This window comes from Equus caballus, chromosome 17, assembly GCF_041296265.1.
Source record: "Equus caballus isolate H_3958 breed thoroughbred chromosome 17, TB-T2T, whole genome shotgun sequence".
In the NCBI taxonomy this organism is placed as follows: domain Eukaryota; kingdom Metazoa; phylum Chordata; class Mammalia; order Perissodactyla; family Equidae; genus Equus; species Equus caballus.
Window position 1 is genome coordinate 47,165,364 of NC_091700.1, and position 17,835 is coordinate 47,183,198.

General features: G+C 40.0%; 1 protein-coding gene across 28 annotated transcripts in view; it reads left to right on the forward strand.

The window, feature by feature from the left end:
• The window catches only part of ENOX1 (ecto-NOX disulfide-thiol exchanger 1), a 536,733-nt gene that overhangs the window by 103,130 nt on the left and 415,768 nt on the right, over positions 1–17,835 (forward strand). For 16 of the 28 annotated variants that reach the window (XM_023621638.2, XM_023621635.2, XM_070239811.1 and 13 more), the window contains one exon: positions 1,872–1,937. The exons of 7 other annotated variants lie outside the window; for them this stretch is intronic. The gene's annotated coding sequence lies outside the window, so the exon portion shown is untranslated. Of the gene's footprint in view, positions 1–210; positions 352–1,871; positions 1,949–17,835 lie in introns of those variants that run through there. 5 more of the 28 variants (XM_070239807.1, XM_070239799.1, XM_070239815.1 and 2 more) reach the window with 2 other exon arrangements.

The following is a 17,835-nucleotide window of genomic DNA, read 5'->3' on the forward strand; positions in this document are numbered from 1 at the left end:
AGTGAGGGGCAAGGAGATGGGGTAGGAACTATTTAAATGCAGGGAGAAGAGAGAGACACCAGACGGGAGTGCCCACTGTGGTCACACTGAGAACCTTCTATTGCTCCCAGTGGTGCACCTGCCAAATAACCAGTGTCCCTTACCGAAGATGTTTTCCTGACTTTTGTATTAACTTTAATGTGATTCTCTTTATGGCCCCTGTGTTGCCAGTTGCAGCTGCATTGACACTCCGTGTGATCAAATAGCAGGTGTGGAGGCGCAGTTCTGTTATCCCTGCCACCTTGCTCCAGAAGCCGACTTCTGAGTTGATGCTTCTCGTGTTTGATGTTTGCCCTTTCTCCTTGTCTACAGGTAGGGGGGTTGAAGCCGAAAAATTGTTCCTAAGGGCTGCCACACTTATAGTTCATGCATACAGATATTCAAAACAGTGGAACAAATGATAACATCACAATCAAGTGTTTTTCCTAAGTGAGATAGTTGACTCTTTCATTGCTGGTCTGGGTACTTGCCCTAACCCAACAGCACACGTACTGTGCCTCCAGGTGGGCTGCTCCTTGAAAAATCTTCCCTCTTTTTTTTCAAAGCTCAACTCAGGAAGCCTTTCCAATACTCTGGGTCTGGATCAGATGCTTTCTAAGTGTGCAGCAGTGCCCTCCTCTGCAGCCTGGCTTCCCGTGCTAACCTTCCCCTATTAGAGGTACCATTCCATGCTGCAATTTTTGTCCTTCCCTAGACTTTGGGCTCTTTGCACAATGTTGGTTATTACTGAGCACCTAAATAGGTGTTCACTAGCTGGTTATGTAATGAATGAACGGCCTATCATGCCCGTCTTGTGTACAGAAAATGCAGTTCTTCTAGAATTGGCTGTGCTTTTGGATATCAAATTTGTGTGTGTGCTTTATGATGAGCCTACATGTTCTGGAAAAGAAAAGTTGATTTAGCCAATGGTAAGGGGTTTTTGGGAGTTTAGTAGGATATTTTTTCCCCTCGACTCATGCAACTAAAGAAAAGAGGTTATGATTCCATTAACTCCTGGGTACCAGAGGACAGTCTTGAAGTTTCAGCCAACCTATTTCTTGTGATCCTAGTAATTGCAGGCCAGATTCATAAGGCACTTCAAAGCCATGGGTCTCAGACTTTAATGTGCATAGGAATCACCTGACGATCTTGTTAAAATGCTGATTCTGTTTCATTAGGTCTTAAGTGGGTTCTCAGATTCAGCATTTCAGGCTCCCTGGTGATGCTCATGTTGCTGGTCCATGGACCAGACTTGAGTAACAAGGCTTTAAAATACTTTCTCAAAAATAAAGTTGGGATTTAGACTATGAAGATATCTACTGGATGCATTTCATAGTTTGCAGAACAATAGCTTTTCCGAGAGGAAACTTGTAATTGTCTAACTCTTATTTCAACCTGGAAATTTGCAAGAAGTCTTTCCCACACTTAAAAATAGTACATCCAATACTGGTCATCCCCCTGAACTGCTTTTGATTGATACTTTAGGTTGTACTGCCCTTAATTAACACACAGTTTTATTTATTTAGACTTTCTCAGATTTGGGAGGCCCTGGCCCTGGTGTAGTTACTTTAGCAATAAGGACTATTTTTAAAGCAGAAATATTCTTTGAAAGATTGGCAGTTGAAGTGCTGTGTTTACGGTGAGACCTTCACATTTATTGATTGTTACCAGGTTAGCACCATGCAGAGACCTTCTGCATGGGCAGTCATTTGGAATGGCTGGAAATAGGAAAGCTCAGTGTTCAGCTCGAACTTTGCAAGCAAAAACTTGCATCTGCTTACGTATGTTCAAACAGCTCTCTGAATTTGATGTTTAAAGTTTTTTTTTTTAACAAGATGGCCTTTATTTTACAGGTCCTTTGCAGCCAGCATGATAACGTATTTATAACACGTGGAGGAGAGAGAGCTCACCATGCTCAGGTAAAGGGATGGTATGTACAGCAAGTGACAAGCAGGACTAATGGCAGGTTGTTTGTCACTGTATGAGAAGTGATTCAGCTTAATTATACCGTTGACATCATTCTCTCATATGTGTTTTAGTCACTTGTGCCTGGGGTGCAGAGGGCCTGTGGTAGGTGAACTCAGTGAGCTAACGTGCATTTGGGGAGCGTCTGTGAAGTACCTACAACAGGGCCTCCGTAAACAACCAGTAAGGAAACAGCACGGTCACTTGAAATCTCTTTCCGTCTTCTACAGAATTAACATAGAATTATTACTATTGTTCATCTTTATTACCTTATCAGAAGGCTTTTATCTTTTCAACATTTGTGTAAATATGTGACTACTGAAGAATCTTCTAATTAAAGCCTTATCTCTGTCCCCTAATCTGAAGTTGCCGTTCTAAATGTTCTTTGCATTTTCTTCTTAAATAAATGCATGTCCCACAACTTTGATTTGCCAAAATAGGTCACCAAGATTAATTTTCTATTAACCTTTATTGCTTCTATTTTTTTCTAGTCATCTTTTTAGAGGATTAAATGGTCCCCATTGGGTCAGCCCTTATATAGGGTATAAACCATCTTTTTCTGTGGTGGCCTTTGTGGAACGACGTAGATAGTGGTGATCTGTGGTCCAGGGACTGAAGCTGGCCCCATTAACTGAGTTGAGGCATCTGTAATTATACTCACATGAGGAGTTCTGTTCACCATGGCAATTTTGTTGTTGGCTTCACTTCTTTTGTGACCCAATCTGTGTTACTTTCTCTGGCAGCTGTAAAAATGTAGCACAGACTGGTGGCTTAAACAACAGGCACTAGCATCTCACAGTTCTGGAGGCTACAAGTCTGAAAGCAAGGTGTCCGCAGGGCTAGTTCCTGCTGAAAGTTGTGGGAGAGAATCAGTTCCATGCCTTTCTCCTGGCATCTGATGGCCTTAGACGTTCCTCGACCAATAGATGGCCATCTTCTCCCTGTGTCTTCACATCCTCCTCCTTCTATTTGTGTTTATCTCTGTGTTTAAATTTCCCCTTTTTTTTAAGGACACTTGTCATATTGGATTAGGGAGCACTTCAATGACCTCGTCCTAACTTGACCATCTGCAAAGATTCTGCTTCTAAATATTAAGGTCACATTTACATGTATGAGAGGTTAGGACTTCAACGTCTTTTGGGAGTACACATTTCAAACCCTAACACTGCCTGGGGGAAGCGGACTTAATTCCTCTTGGCATCCCCTAAAGAATGTAGCACGGTGCCTATTGCTTAATATCGGTCGAATGAGTGAATGGCAAAGACCATAATGGCCATGGTCAAATTTAATTTGAAAAAGCAAAATACAGTGACCAGAGGTGGGCAGGTATTATGGTAAGCCTTGTCCTCAGTGAACTTAATGTCAGGATAGTCTAAGTTAAACAACCTTATAAATGTTATAACATTTTTCCTTTAAAAGTAATAGCATGTAGGATTTTTATAGAATATAGCCGTCTATGTGAGTAAGTCATGTTTTCTCTGTTGGCATCGTAGGCTGAAATGCCAATTTACATGCTGCCTCTATCAGTACATCAAGATATCCTTCCAGCTAATTCAATACCATTTAAATCATACTTAGCTGGGCTATTCTTTCTTTCCAGCTGCATCGCTTTGCGCTTATTAAATTTAACGTTCTGTTCCCTAGCTCTAATTTATAAATGCTATCCTGAAACAGAGCTGCTCTAGTTGTCTCTTCTCTCTTTTCTGTGCTTCCTTAGCTCAAAATTATTAGAAGTTATCTTTTGAGGGTTTAGATTTGAGTGTTGATAAAATATGAGTATACTGGTCTCAAGGTAACACTTACATGATGCATTCTTTGGAGATATTTATTTAGAAAACCCTTATTTCCCATAAGGGTAGAGAATTCTGGCCACATCTACTGTTACTTTGAGAAAGATTATCTTTTTATACCAAAAGGACGTCTCCTGCTGAGAGAGGTCAAAGGCCAGTGGCAGATTTCCTCCTGGGAGTGAAGGAGGCGCCTTTAGGAGCCTTAGGAGCTCATTTCAGTCCCTGAGTTAGTGCTGCATGTAGGTAGGCCAAGGTCTAGATATTGACTTTGTGGCTCAGGCCCCCGCCTCCCCAAGGCTGCATGGCAGGTGGGCTGGAATAGTTTACTTACAGGCTTCTCAACCCTACAGAAGATTTCCTGTTCCTGGCGGCTGGGCTGCAGGCTGTCCCATAGCCAAAGATAGCATTGGCCTAGACAGCGTTGGATTTATAAGATGATGACAGGCAGTAGAAAATGAAAATGAAAATAAAAATTCATTTTAGCGTTTTTCACACTGACGTTAGTCCTAAGAAAATTGGTAAATCAAAGGACAAATATTTATGAAGTGTGTGATGCCTGCAGGCACAGTTCTACCAGATGCCATGTCCGGATGTATAACTTCATCCCTGTGCCTCCACTGCTTGCTTTTCTTTTCCATTTTCTTCAAGAGCTCACCACTCTCCATTAGAGGCCTTCTATAACTTACCATGTAAATACCCTTGTGTGGTTTGTGAGAATGTCTACAGGACTTAATTAGAATTAAAACAGTTACTTTGTTTTGGTCACACAATGACCAGATCAGAGTGCTGCTGGACTAGCCCTTTGATGATTAGATGTAGAGTTTGGTGAGCAGCTGCATTCTGGTCAATTAAACTGTCCTTAAATATGTTGCTAAGTGCTCTAAAGTGTGCACTACTATAATTATAATATTCTAATAAATCTTATTTTAATAACTAGGTCATTTTATGAGTACCTAACACTTCTCTACTATTAAAGAGAAACCAGAAACAAAACCTCAAGTGCCTTGAAAACTAAAAACTAACTTATTGTTGCTTAGTCTTTTCCCCATTTCCATTTTGCATTCTCCAATTTCACTAATCTTAGATTTCTAATAATTCAGATGTAAGAGTTTGGTAGAATTGATAATACATTCAGGGGCCAGCCCTGTGGCCGAGTGGTTAAGTTTGTGTGCTCTGCTTTGGTGGCCGGGGGTTCATCGGTTCAGATCCTGGGCACAGACATGGCACCTTTCATTAGGCCACACTGTGGCGGCGTCCCACATAGGAGAACTAGAATGACCTACAACTAGGATATACAACTATGTACTGGGACTTTGGGGAGAAAAAAAAAGAGGAAGATTGGCAACAGATGTTAGCTCAGGGCCAATTTTCCTCAAAAAAAAAATTTCATTGTTAAACTCTGATTTTTAAAAAGGGAAAATGATTTTTATGTCCTTTTAGTTAGTAATTAACATGGTAGGGTTTTTTTTAGACCCTTGAAATTAGAGTGTATTTATGAAATATGGGAAGAATTTTGATTAAAGAAATTATAATTTGAATCAAGATTCTATCAAACTTTCAAGAAAATATTTGCACATGGGTAAGTTAAAATATGAATCTTAGTGTTTGCTCTCTCTAGGTTCTTCTTCTGCCTCTGTCTCCTGATGATTCCTTCTTTGTTTCTTTTTATTTATTTATTTTTTGTGAGGAAGATTGGCCCTGAGCTAACATCTGTTGCCAATCATCCTCTTTTTGCTTGAGGAATATTGACGCTGAGCTAACATCTGTGCCAGTCTATTCCCTTATTTTGTATGTGGGATGCCGCCACAGCATGGCTTGATGAGCCGTGTGTAGGTCTGCGACTGGGACCCGAATCTGCTAACCCCAGACCACCAAAGCAGAGCGAGTGGACTTAACCACTACATAACTGGGCCAGCCCCCCTTCTTTGTTTCTTTTAAACCCACGAGTTTATGTTTAGTACTTTTAAGCTGATAGTATAAAAGTAGGGAAGAAGAGAAGTGGGCTTCTGGCATAGAACTCAGAAGCTTGGTGTTCTCCATCTCTTGCTTACCCTACATTTAGTTATCACTAAGCTGTGTCAAGTTTCTGTAATTCTTTTATATTTTTACTTTCCTTCCCTTTTTCTCTTGTTTATTTACACGACCAGTCAGTTTGTTCGTTCATCCGTTTATTCATATATTGTCCTTTTGTGCCAAAAATTGCTCTGGGGATAACGTCAAGGACATTATAATTTAGGTGAGAGATAATCACATAGAAATTGCTGCTATGATGGAGCTATATACTGACTACAGCTTACACCTAGGAAAAGAGCACCTAAGTTGGCTTGGGGGAGTCAGAAACTGCTTTACGGGGAAGATGGCATTTGAGTGGAGATTGGAAGGAGTAGAACATTGCTGTGTGGACCAGTGTGGTGGAGAGAGAACATTCTCAATGAGACCAGTGGCAGCTTAGCAGGGAGGTCTGAGGGAGCAGAGTGTGTGTGTCTACTCCTTGTTGTTTGCATGTTGCTGGCGCGTGAAGTGGGAATGAGGTTGTGGGGCTAGATGAGGCTCTTTTAGGTAGGCAAGAGTCAAATCTTGAAGGTCCCCTTACATACTGCTGACCCTTCCTTTCTGTCTCATGTCTACAGGTTGTAGTTGCCTTGAGGTCATCCTCCACATTGCCTTAAAGAAGTGCTCATCTCCTGCCAAACTCCTCCCCAGGCTCATGGCTTCTAAAGGGAAGTCAGGCCTTCCCAGCCGGGTGCTTGAAAGTCTCAGCCTTTTCTCTCTTCTGTTTACTCTGTAAATCATTTATTCAAGCTAGCTTTGTCTGCTTGGCTTCTCACGCAGTTTGTTCCTTTCCCCTCCTCGCGTCCCTTTCCAAAATCCTCCCATCCTTCAAGATCTCACTCATATTCCTGTCCTTTGTGAAACTTTGCTCATGCATAATTGCACCCCTTCTGAACTCCAGGAGAACTTTCAATGGACTCTTCCTATCACAGTTTTCACGTACCACTGTGTATCATTTTTGTACCACTCTCAGAAGGACGACCACATGTTGAGGGGAAGGGTTACCTCCCCGTTAGGTATCCTGTTTATGCTGAAAGTGCAGCTCCTTGCATATGGTAGACGATGCTTGATGTTTGTTAACAGCATGGAGGGGATCAGAGTTCCTTTAACTTGTAAGGCCGTTACAGAGGTGGAACTGAGCGATTGATTAATTGTCATATGGATGAGGCAGTGGTTAGTATAATGTCCAGATGAAGCTCTTGCAGGGCAGAATAATTGTCAGTGAAAGTAGAAGGATTACATTAAAAAAAGGTAGAAACATGTATAGAAAAGAGGTCCACTGTGAAAACCAGTTAAGCTTAGACACGGGGAGAAGAAACTTAGAAAGCCATTAAGCCATATGTGACTGGTCATGACAGTGAGTGACAAATGACTTAACAGGTAAAAGCACCTTTATTGCGTTAAGATGCTCTGCATCTTTATATGAGATGGCCTCTGGAAAATGTGATTCAATTTAAGACTCCTCAGTTGCAGATCTGGAGACAATCACAAAATCAAAAATATATTTATGAAGGTCTGTTGCCACTGAGCTCAAAAGACCATAATCCTATTACCTGTGATTTTGAAAAGGGTAAACATGAATAACTGAAAGGAGATATTGATTAAAGAAGTAATATGAACGGGAATAATGGAATTAAAGTAATTGAGGCAATATTGGGCCTAATGGAGCTTGTTCTCTTAATGCCTTTCTTCTGCTCTTTGTATTGAGTTGGCCCTAAAGTCAGTTGGACTGTGCGTACAGAAAGAGAAGGACATAATGGAAGAATTGCTATTGCTGTCTAAAAAATCAATCTGTTATTCTTACAGAAGAACATCAATCAATCTGTGAAATCAATTAACTGGAATTTTTTACCTTCAGCTTATAAGATAATGATACAAATGATGAGAAAAAACTATGACTTGCACATAGTAGGTACTCAGTAAATGTTTCTTGAATTTAAAACCAAAGGATACCATGGATTTAATTTTAAAACAACATCAGTGTGAGTCCTTTTGTCAGTACTAATTCAGTCCTGTTCCTTTTACTTGACTGGCTGTATCTATAGTACTGTAAAGTAGATTACTCAATTTCATTGATTTCTAAAGTGAGCTCTCTCACATTTCTACTGCCAGGCAATCCAAGCCAGCTTCAGTGACCTTGGATCTTTGCATCTTTTAGGGTCTGAACTGTTTTCTGTGACTAGACTTTCTGCCCTATCGAGCACTGGCAGATTACGTTTTTTTTGAAACATCGCTTTGATGACATTACTCCCTATTCAGAAAACTTCAGTGTCTCCTCTTTGTCTATAAAGTGATGGGCTCATTGTACTTTAGAGTTCATTCCCTGCTATACGGTTTGAAGAGCTTCTGCATTCAGAGTTCTCCCACTACCCATCTGCACTTCATTTCCAGTAGCCCCCTACCTGGACCCAGATGTGTGTCTTCCTTGTGTCATCCTGTATTCGAACGTCCACAATTTTCTCCTTGGAATCCTTCCTCGCTTATGTATATCCATCTAATTAGAGTTAGTTGTGCCTAAGGCAGTAGTTATCTTCCTTAAAACTATGCATTATCAAAAACCGTGTTATATAGACAATTATTTCAGTGGGATGAATGGTATTAGGGACTAGAGACTTGCAGGCGCTCCATAACCAAGTTGTTTTTATCTGCAGTTATTTCAGTCATAATGGTATTGTTGACCTTTTTAAGAGTATAACTTCAAAACCTGAACATCACTGAAAAAATATAGCATTTTGCTGGATCTTTTTTCACAAGTTTGTAGTGAACTCGACTGGTATTTAAAAAAATTATTTCAACATCTTAATGATCGACTATGGTGAAAAACAGAGAATAAAGACTCAAAGCAGCTGAACTGTAAGCGGAAGAGCTTTTTTTCTTATGCCAGCAGCCTTATTTTGCATAAAGTACATCTTATTCCCCAATCAATTGATCACTTTATGTCTAATATGCATTATGCAAACTCTGCAGAAGAATTGTCTATTTATTTTTATTTTTTCAAAACTGACTTTAAGCTCTTTTTCCTTCACTGAGTTTACCTCTTACCGTTCCACTCTTTTGCCTGGTGCTTTTTCCCTCTGAATACTCTTTTTCTGGGTTCATTATCAATTCAAGGACCTCTTTAATAGTTAACCTTTTTGAGAATTTTAGAGACTGTTCTGAAATAAGGGCATATTTTTATTTCTCACAATGACCAACACATTGTAAGGGCAGTGAAATATACTAGTTTATAAGAGCATACAATTATAAAATTCAGTTTTGCCTGACTCCACAAATTGCTGTTTTCCCTACTTCCTGTTCCTCCTAAACATTGGGCCTTATCTTAATGGTAAAAATAAATAAATGCCATAAACAAAAATTTGAGTAATCGCCATTTCAATGTCAGTGTGAAAGGATGATTGATAGGTTTCAGGTTAAAGACGAATACATGTTTTAGTTCCTGGTCCTTCCCAAACTCCATTAAAATGATGTTTAAGGGATTTTTTTTAAAAGCACACATCTATAAGAGCAAAGAAATGGGGCAACAGCTATAGCATTTGGGATCTGGGATATAGATGGATAAGTGGTAGCTTACTGAGCATGCCTGAGACAGGATTTTAACCTGGCAGAGGAGAAGGAAGAAGTAGCCTAGTTTGCACTGAGGAACTCTGCAAAAGCTCAGGAATTTTCAGCAACAGGAACCCTTTGGAAATGAGAGTGAAGATAGGATTAAAATTAGGAGCATTGGTTGAAAGTTCAGATTCCCCTCACCCCCTGACTTTATACAAGCAGGTAACTGCCTCTTTTCCACTCCAACAGAGGAATGGAGATTATTTTTTTCTGATAGAGATGATAAAATAGAAAGTTTCGGGATTGAAAGGTATCAGGGAAAGTTAAAAATGGTATTATATAGTCTTGAAATCAGGGAGATTGCATTGATATACCAAATCCTGCGAACCACAGCCATCTTCTTGCCCCATAGCCTGAGGGCAGCCAGGTTGATACCCTATCTGTAGGAGACTCCAGGAGACTTCCTTGGAGTTCTGACCTAGAAATTTAAGGATACTGACATCAGGGGTCCCTCAAAGAAGAGGCCTAACCAGAAAAATCCTAAAATAAATCCCAAATCAGCACCCCCTCCCCAAGCTTCCTGTTGACTCTCTAGTTCCCCACTCACATATCATCAGACAGCCAAGGATCATCAGAAATTTTAGGAAAGTCTCCATCATGAGGGACAGAAACTAAAACATGCAAACAGAAGAAAAGCAACTTGGAGGAAACAGAACCTTTGCAGGAAGAAGGAATCTTAAAAAAGACATCATTAGTATCTTCAGAAACATAAGGCATGATATTGCAATCATGAAACAATTTGTAAGGGTCAGGAGATAAAGTTAAGGAAATTTCCCAAGATGTGAAATAAAAAGAGAAAGAATAGAAAATAATATAGAAAAAATAAGAAACTTCTAGGGTTGGTCCATGAGATCCAATATGTGAAATCGTGATACCAGGTTGAGAGAATATAGAAAATGGAGGACAGAGCACCATTGAAGAAATAATTCAACAAAATTTCCCATAACCAGAAGTAGGAGTTTCCAGATTACAAGATGATACTGATACATCATCATGAAATTTTATGACTCCATTGTGCTGCCATAAATGACAGGGCAAGTCAATAAAAAGAAACACCTGGGATCCTAGAGATGGAAGCAACATAAGAGCCAGCTGTGCAGCAGGACTAGGGATGGACTGGTCCAAATTGGAGTTGGGGGAGGGGTTCAGGAAAGACTTCTTGAAGAGGATGAAACACCTAAAATGTTTGTGCTGAGAGGAGATTTACAAATCTGGAGGAGGCTTTGGAGATAACCTCATGATAAGTATATAGAAACTAACCCAAATTAAATATAGTAATGATTCACTCCAGGGAAGACAGAAAGTAATATCAAAAAGGAAATGTAATCATAGAATGCTACATGACTCAGCTTCTAATAGTATCTTCGTGGCTATAATGATATAAAAATGGATGTTTAATATAACCAAAATTGTGGTAAAATGCTGAGAGGAAGAGAACGTGGGGCATGTATATGTGTGTGGAAGAAAAACCCAACCCTCGTCTTCCTCATTGGGAGGCCAATAGATAACACTTAAAATTGAAAAACAAAGTAGTAGTAATATAAGCTGTTATCTAAATCACGTCTCAGTTTTGCCTCATTATGGCACACATAGAAACTGATAAATAATGTAATAAGCTGCAGACATCCATTTGGGGAATCTTGTATAGGTGGGAGACTTCCAAATAAAATCTTTTCAAGTTTTCTAATGAGAGACTTGAGCTTGCTTTCATGAATATAACTTATTTTTATATTGCTTATGTGCCTGACATAGTTAAATATAATTCTTCTTTTTTTTTTTTTTTTTTGGTAAGGAAGATTGTCCCTGAGCTAACACCTGTGCCAGTCTTCCTCTATTTTGTATATGGGACATCGCCACAGCATGGCCTGATGAGCTGTGTGTAGGTCCACACCCAGAATCTGAACCCACCAACCCTGGGCCATCAAAGCGGAGTGTGTGAACTTAACCACTACGCCACTGGGCCAGCCCCTAAATGTAATTCTTGATCAAGATTTCAGTGATTCTCCTCTTCAAATTCTTGTTAGTCCCTGTCAGTTACTACACAAGTAATGATAAAATTTAAGCTATTTCACCACTCTTCCAAATTTTGCAGGTTAAAATAATATTTAAAAAATTCAATAACATTAGTCCTTTTCTTTGCTATATAAAGACAATACTCTGATGCTTCCCATTGAATTTTTTCCTATGAAGTAATTAAAAATAATGATGAGGCCCTGATTTGTAAATGTATGTTCATTGTTGGAGCAGTCACCCCATAGGTATCTTGGATGCCAATAAAAGAACATATTAGTCTCAAATGGAAAGAATTATTTGAAACCCATAAACAGAGAATTTGGGGAGCTGCTACTTGTACCTTTGCCCACCAAGTCCTCCTCCTCAACTTTCTAAACCCCCAACTTTAGCCCGTGTACTTTGTAATCTGGAATGCAAACTCTTCCGGCAGCCACTCCATGATGGGCGGTGTGTCTTCTGCAGCAGCCTATTGAAATGGCGTCCCTGGATGTGTTTAATGCCCCTCAGCAGAGCAGTGGGTACTGTGCCTTTGGATTCTGGGGAAGCTGATGGCCAGTTATGACCTGTCTAGAGGCCTGTTTGTCCTAGGCCCCACCTTGTTCCCTGAGACTGAGGGCTGTCAATAGCTCTTAGCAAACCTGGAACCAATTCATAACATGGCGGTGGGCCGAGCCCTACCGGTTGGGAAGCACTGATTTCCAGATGTGGAAGAAGAGTCCAAAATAAATACTTTTAAAGAGTTGAAAGCATTTAACCTCTGGCCTAGTACTCCTTAACAGTTGAAACTGTGTTATGAATAAATTGGTATAAGTATGTCTCATGTGGTTGTGTTAGCTCCTCCCTGCCTTTTATTTTATCCAGGCATCGGAGAGAGCTGCTTTCCACTCTGTTTTCATGAGATGAGCCAATAAAATGTATCCAGTTGTGGAATATGGTCTACCTCTCAAATTCAGAGGCTCTTCAGTTTGTAGATTCCTATATGCTATATTTTACCATTTTGTCTCAGGAATTAAGATAAAGAAAAGAACACTACATCTGAAGACAGCAAACTTTATTTATTAATAAAAGGGGAAAGAAGTTGAAATTAATGGGAAATATAACTAGTGTTTTGTACTTTTGATTATTTTCCTGCTGTGCCTTTAACATGCTCCTAGGGAAGTCAGTAGTAATGTTTTAAGAGAAGAGTTAGGAAATGGATAGTCACTCTGTCACTAAATTAGCTGGAGAAGAAGAAAGGCACTTGAGAATACATAGCAGAGAATGCTCTGCTTCTGCTTGGGGCACGGAGAGCGTGGTCCTTTTGGTGCCCTCCATATTCAAGACTGAAATTGGAAACAATGGTGCTTTAATTTACTGCTCAGTTAATGGGTCTTCTGGTTTGCTCTCATTTTTCAGGCTTCTAATATCGCCTTAAAACTGTTTCAAGGCTTTTATACTTTTAGCCTGAGGTCTCTGTGCTTTATTTTTCCTTTTGTTCTTCAGACTCTTTCATTGCCTCTCCCAGTTTCATCTTCTGAGAGGTTCAGAATAATGCATGGTATGCACTGAATAATTTGGATGAAGCTTGTGACATGTCTTGATGTTAAGCCACTCAGAATCCAAGAAAATAGTCTCAGCTTGCATTAGCAGTAGATTAATGCACGTGAACTTTGGAATCTTAATTTTTAAAAATTTACATTTTTGCCAGTGATGATTGAAAAACATTGGCATTTTTTCTATTCGCGTTACTGATTACAATTGCAAATACTTGCAAAAAGTGCTAGAATGACTTCTCACTGTTCCATGAGAAGCAGAGTATTTCTTTTTGTACCCATTTAATGGCTATTAAATATTTAAAAAACAATTTTCCAAAAATACATCCATAACTATATGTAATGTGCATAAATCACAATGGGAAATGTATTCTGATATGCATGCTGAATAATACTTGTGTAGATAGGTTTACATATCTAAGAGAATTTACCAAGAAGAAAGGTTAAATTTGGGGGAGGTTTCTCATTTGAGACTTCATCATGAGAATGGTAAAAATAAGGGTACTTTTGGATGAAGTTGAGATAGTGATTACTCAGGTAGTTACCAACTTTTTGCCCCAGGATTTCCTGGGTGTGAGTCCAAACCTTATGATCTGAATCAAGAGTGGTGGAAAACCATGATGAGTTAGTTATTTGGAATGTGGGATCAAGGAAACCTATCAGCTCTTGAATTTTCCCAGTGGAAAATGAACAGGGGTAATTTTTTAATGTTAAGGGATATCTGTTCTGAGTAGAGATTCAAAGGAGATCAGGAACATATTAGGGGGAGGATAATGGGAGAGAAGGGTTTGTCCCACTGTCTGGGGAGCAGAGAGGGTACAGTGACAGGGGTAGGGCAGGGGAGTGGGGTCACAGTTGGGAAGGATGAGAGTCAGGGGGAAGAGGGGAGTCAGCTGGTGGACTTTTAGATCTGAGGTTGACATTCAATTTCAGAAGAAACATTTGGAGCATTTGGCAACAAGTTACATGATCAAAATGACATTTAGGGGAGGTGATTCTTGCTGTGGCTTATAAAATAACTCAGGAGGAGGAATGCGGCTGACATGATAAGAAGGATTGCAGCTGAGGGAGGAAGAGGGAGAAGGGGTTGGATTTGATGACAGGATTGATAGAGAAGGCAGAAGATAAAGAGAAGTTACAGAGAAGTTTCAGTCAAATCTGGATTGCTGCCTTGGGGAACTCCTCCCATCCCTACCAGTCCAAAAAAACAAAACCAAAAAAAAAAGTGGGTATCCAGAAGATTATACAGCAAATGTTCAATTGCCTTCTGGAATAGGTCAGTTCTCCTTCCAGCTTACAAGTCATAGAACAGTGGAAATGGAACAGTTTGCAAAAGACAGAAATTTGTTAAGTTGATCTGTTGTGGCGTGGATGTGCTATGACCCTTCCCCTCATTCCACACACTCCCAGGAGATCCTACTGATGGCAATAAATAAAGGAATGTGATAAGAGCTAGCAGTCAGGGAAGGAAGCACAGGCCTAGGATCATCTGTGCACACAGTAATTGGATCAAGGTGTGTGTAGAAGCATTCCATGTCACAGAGAGAAGGGAAGAGCAGAGGCTTGGAAGCCGACATTGTGAGCAGCTGTGTGAGAAGGCCAAGGGAGAAAAGGAGCTAGAGAAAGAACGGTCAGAGTGGCATTAAACCCATGAAATTGTTTGATCTGAACTTGAAATGGATATTTGCTTCATTAGAGCTGACAGTGTGATTTGTGCTTTTAGGCCATAAATGAAGGGACAGTTCCGTCCCCTAAGACTGAGCATCCACAGAGAATTTGTAACATAAATAACAACAAGTCAAGCCCCAAAACTAACATGGCTACCAGAAAGATTTTCATGAGCCCCTCCTCTTTTACAAACACAATTCATCCTATTCTTCTTAGAGTTCACTGTGAAAATTCTTTAAATGGGTATCAGGAAGGAAAATCCTGCACTCCACAGTGGTGGAGCTGTTTAAACAAAATGGGTGAAGGTGGTCAAACTTCTAGTTATAAAAAAAACAAGGCCTGGGAATGGAATGTACTGTATGTTGACTATAGCTAATAGTACTGTATTGTATATTTGAAAGTTGCTAAGAGAGCAGATTGTAAAAATTCTCATCGCAAGAAAAAGAATTTGTGACTACGTGTGGTGATGGATGTTAACCAGACTTACTATGGTGATCATGTTGCAACACATACATATATCGAATCATTATGTTGTACACTTGAAACTAATATAATGATATGTGTCAATTATATCTCAATAAAAAAGAAATTTAAAAGACAGTACATTAATTTTAACATTGTAATCAAAATCAAACAACACTCACCCACCCACCAGGGTGGATTATAATACTGTACACTTTGTTAGTTCTAAACTGGAAATCCCTTTGAATCTTGTATCAGTTAGGGCTTTTCAGAGAAACAGAATCAATAGATATGGGGGTGTGTGTGTGTGTGTATATAGTATGTTGTAAGAGATTTATTTTAAGGAATTGGCTCATGTACTTGTGGGAGCTGGCAAGTCTGAAACTCATAGGGCAGGCCAGCAGGCTGGAAACTCAGGCAAGAGTGATGATGTAGCCTTGAGTCTGGAATCTATAGGGCAAGTTGACAGGTGGAAACTTAAGCAGGATTTCTATATCATAGTCTTGAGGCAGAATTCCTTCTTCCCCTGGAATCTGAGTTTTTGCTTGTCAGGCTTTTGACTGGATGAAGCCCACTCAGATCATCCAGGGTAATCTCTTTTACCTGAAGCCAACTGATGGATAATGTTAAACACATCTACAAAAGTCCTTTACAGTAACATCTAGACCAGTGTTGGACCAAATAACTGGGCACCATAGCCTACCAAGTTGACACATAAAATTTTAACTTCACAAATCTCTTATTTTGCCTATTAGTGATTCAAAGGTCACAGTTTTAGTGGTACCTTTTTTTTTGGTCAAATTATTAAAAAAAAAATCTTTGAAAAGCTGGGCAACACTAGAACCTTACTTCTGTCCCACATGATGCCAAATGGTCTTGGCTGCTCTGCCTGGTGAGGGAGTGGGCATGGCTGGTGCAGGTTCTGGACTTCTTAAGCTCTGCAAGGAGACTGCTCAGCTGACTGCATGACAATCACATGGGAAGTGGGGAGTTAATATTTCCTGGGAAGACTTTTAATGTTAGAATTTACTGTCTTTTGCACATATAAATTTGAAGCCTTAATGTTATGCTCTTCTGGTTATTTGCATTTAATATGCATGCAAATTCACAATGTATACTATATGCCGAGAACATAATTTATAAATTGGTACTTTCCCTGGTTGTTAGCAATTTTGGCCGCTTTAAAAATTAATCCTTTGAAGAAATATATGTTTTCAAATTTATATGTAGTATCTTTAGTTTCCAGAGAAAAATATGTAGTACATTCTCTACTGGAAAGGTAGATCTCTGTTGTAACGTTCTCTGTGTTTAAAGAAATTATGCATAATGCTAAGGGTTGGAATGTTTTTATTTCTCTTTCCTACGAATGGGTTTGGATTAGGTGTTTCAGATGTTTGTTTCCATTAACAATGCTGAAAAATATGTGTTTCTGAAGCATGATTGCAACCTACAGCATTCTGGTACAATTGGAGGTGAGTCTTTTCAGGTGATAAACACACCTCACATAACAGAATAGCACATTGTTCTTTAAGTGGAAGATCAGTTCTGCGCTGCATAACCAAGAGTGGGAGAATCCCAGAGAGAGACTCTGTCGCCTCTCTGGCTGCCATTTGGGCTTGTTGTCTTGGCAACTAAAACACAGCCATCAGTTCTTTCCTCAGGCAGGGAACTCCAGTCATCCTTGACTCCACCATGACCTTTTCTCCTCCCCCTTCCAATCTGTCACTGGCTTCTGCCAGGCAGCTCCCAGGCAGCTTCAGACTTTTTCTTCCTCACACATCTCCAGGCCACCACCAGGTTCTATTCTTTCCCTTTTGGATGATGGAAACCTCATCACTGGCCTCCTGGCTTCTCAGCTGCTTACCTCTTCTATCAGTCCCAAATAAGGCCTCCCAAACCTTCCTTCCAGCTGTTGAAGAAAGTCATCTTTCAGTTTAGACCTCTGGGAATTCAGCATTCTCTGCAGGGAGCAGACATCCATCCTCAACTTCAGCAGTCTGCTCCAGCGTGCTATTTAAAATGAGTTTTTTAAGATTCTTCTTTCTGAGCTGCATGTCTTCATGACTGTTAGTCACCCTCCTTCTACACCTTACCAACACTGCAGACCGCTTGACCTTCTGTGTCTCTAAGTTATCTCCATCCCTCTCAAAATCAGCTCTCCTTAAATGATAACGAGCAAAGACTCTGTAGCTGACGAGTTTTATTGGGACCACCCCAACCATTATTGTCATCATCTTCATTAATACTATCACCAACCTCTGTGTCAGCATGTACTAGTAGCTACACAAAATGGGCTAAATTTATCTGGCCTATGGACATTGATTCAAAACCCCAGCAGGTCAGGGCCTCAGTGTGTGATTGTGCAGCCTGGCAAAGGACACTTGTCGGGATGAGAATCATCTTGGCTCTGCTCACAACGCACGTGTCCTTGGGCACAACTGAATCTGTCAGGTTAAGAGGTGACTTCCACCTCCTAATTCTTCCCTGCCTTCGACAAAGGCACCTTTAGCTAGCCAAACTGTGCCATGACACAGAGCTGAAGGGGTGCCATTTTCTAATTCATTTGTAACCTGAGGGGGCATCATTTACTCATTTGCAACTAGGCAAATGAGTAAGCTTGTAGAGGCCTTGATTTATGGCATATATGTGAAAATGAAGAAGAAACAAAGTGAAGTTTTCTGTTAAAAGAGGAAGACATCAAAGGAAAGACCAAATCTATTCCCTCTCCT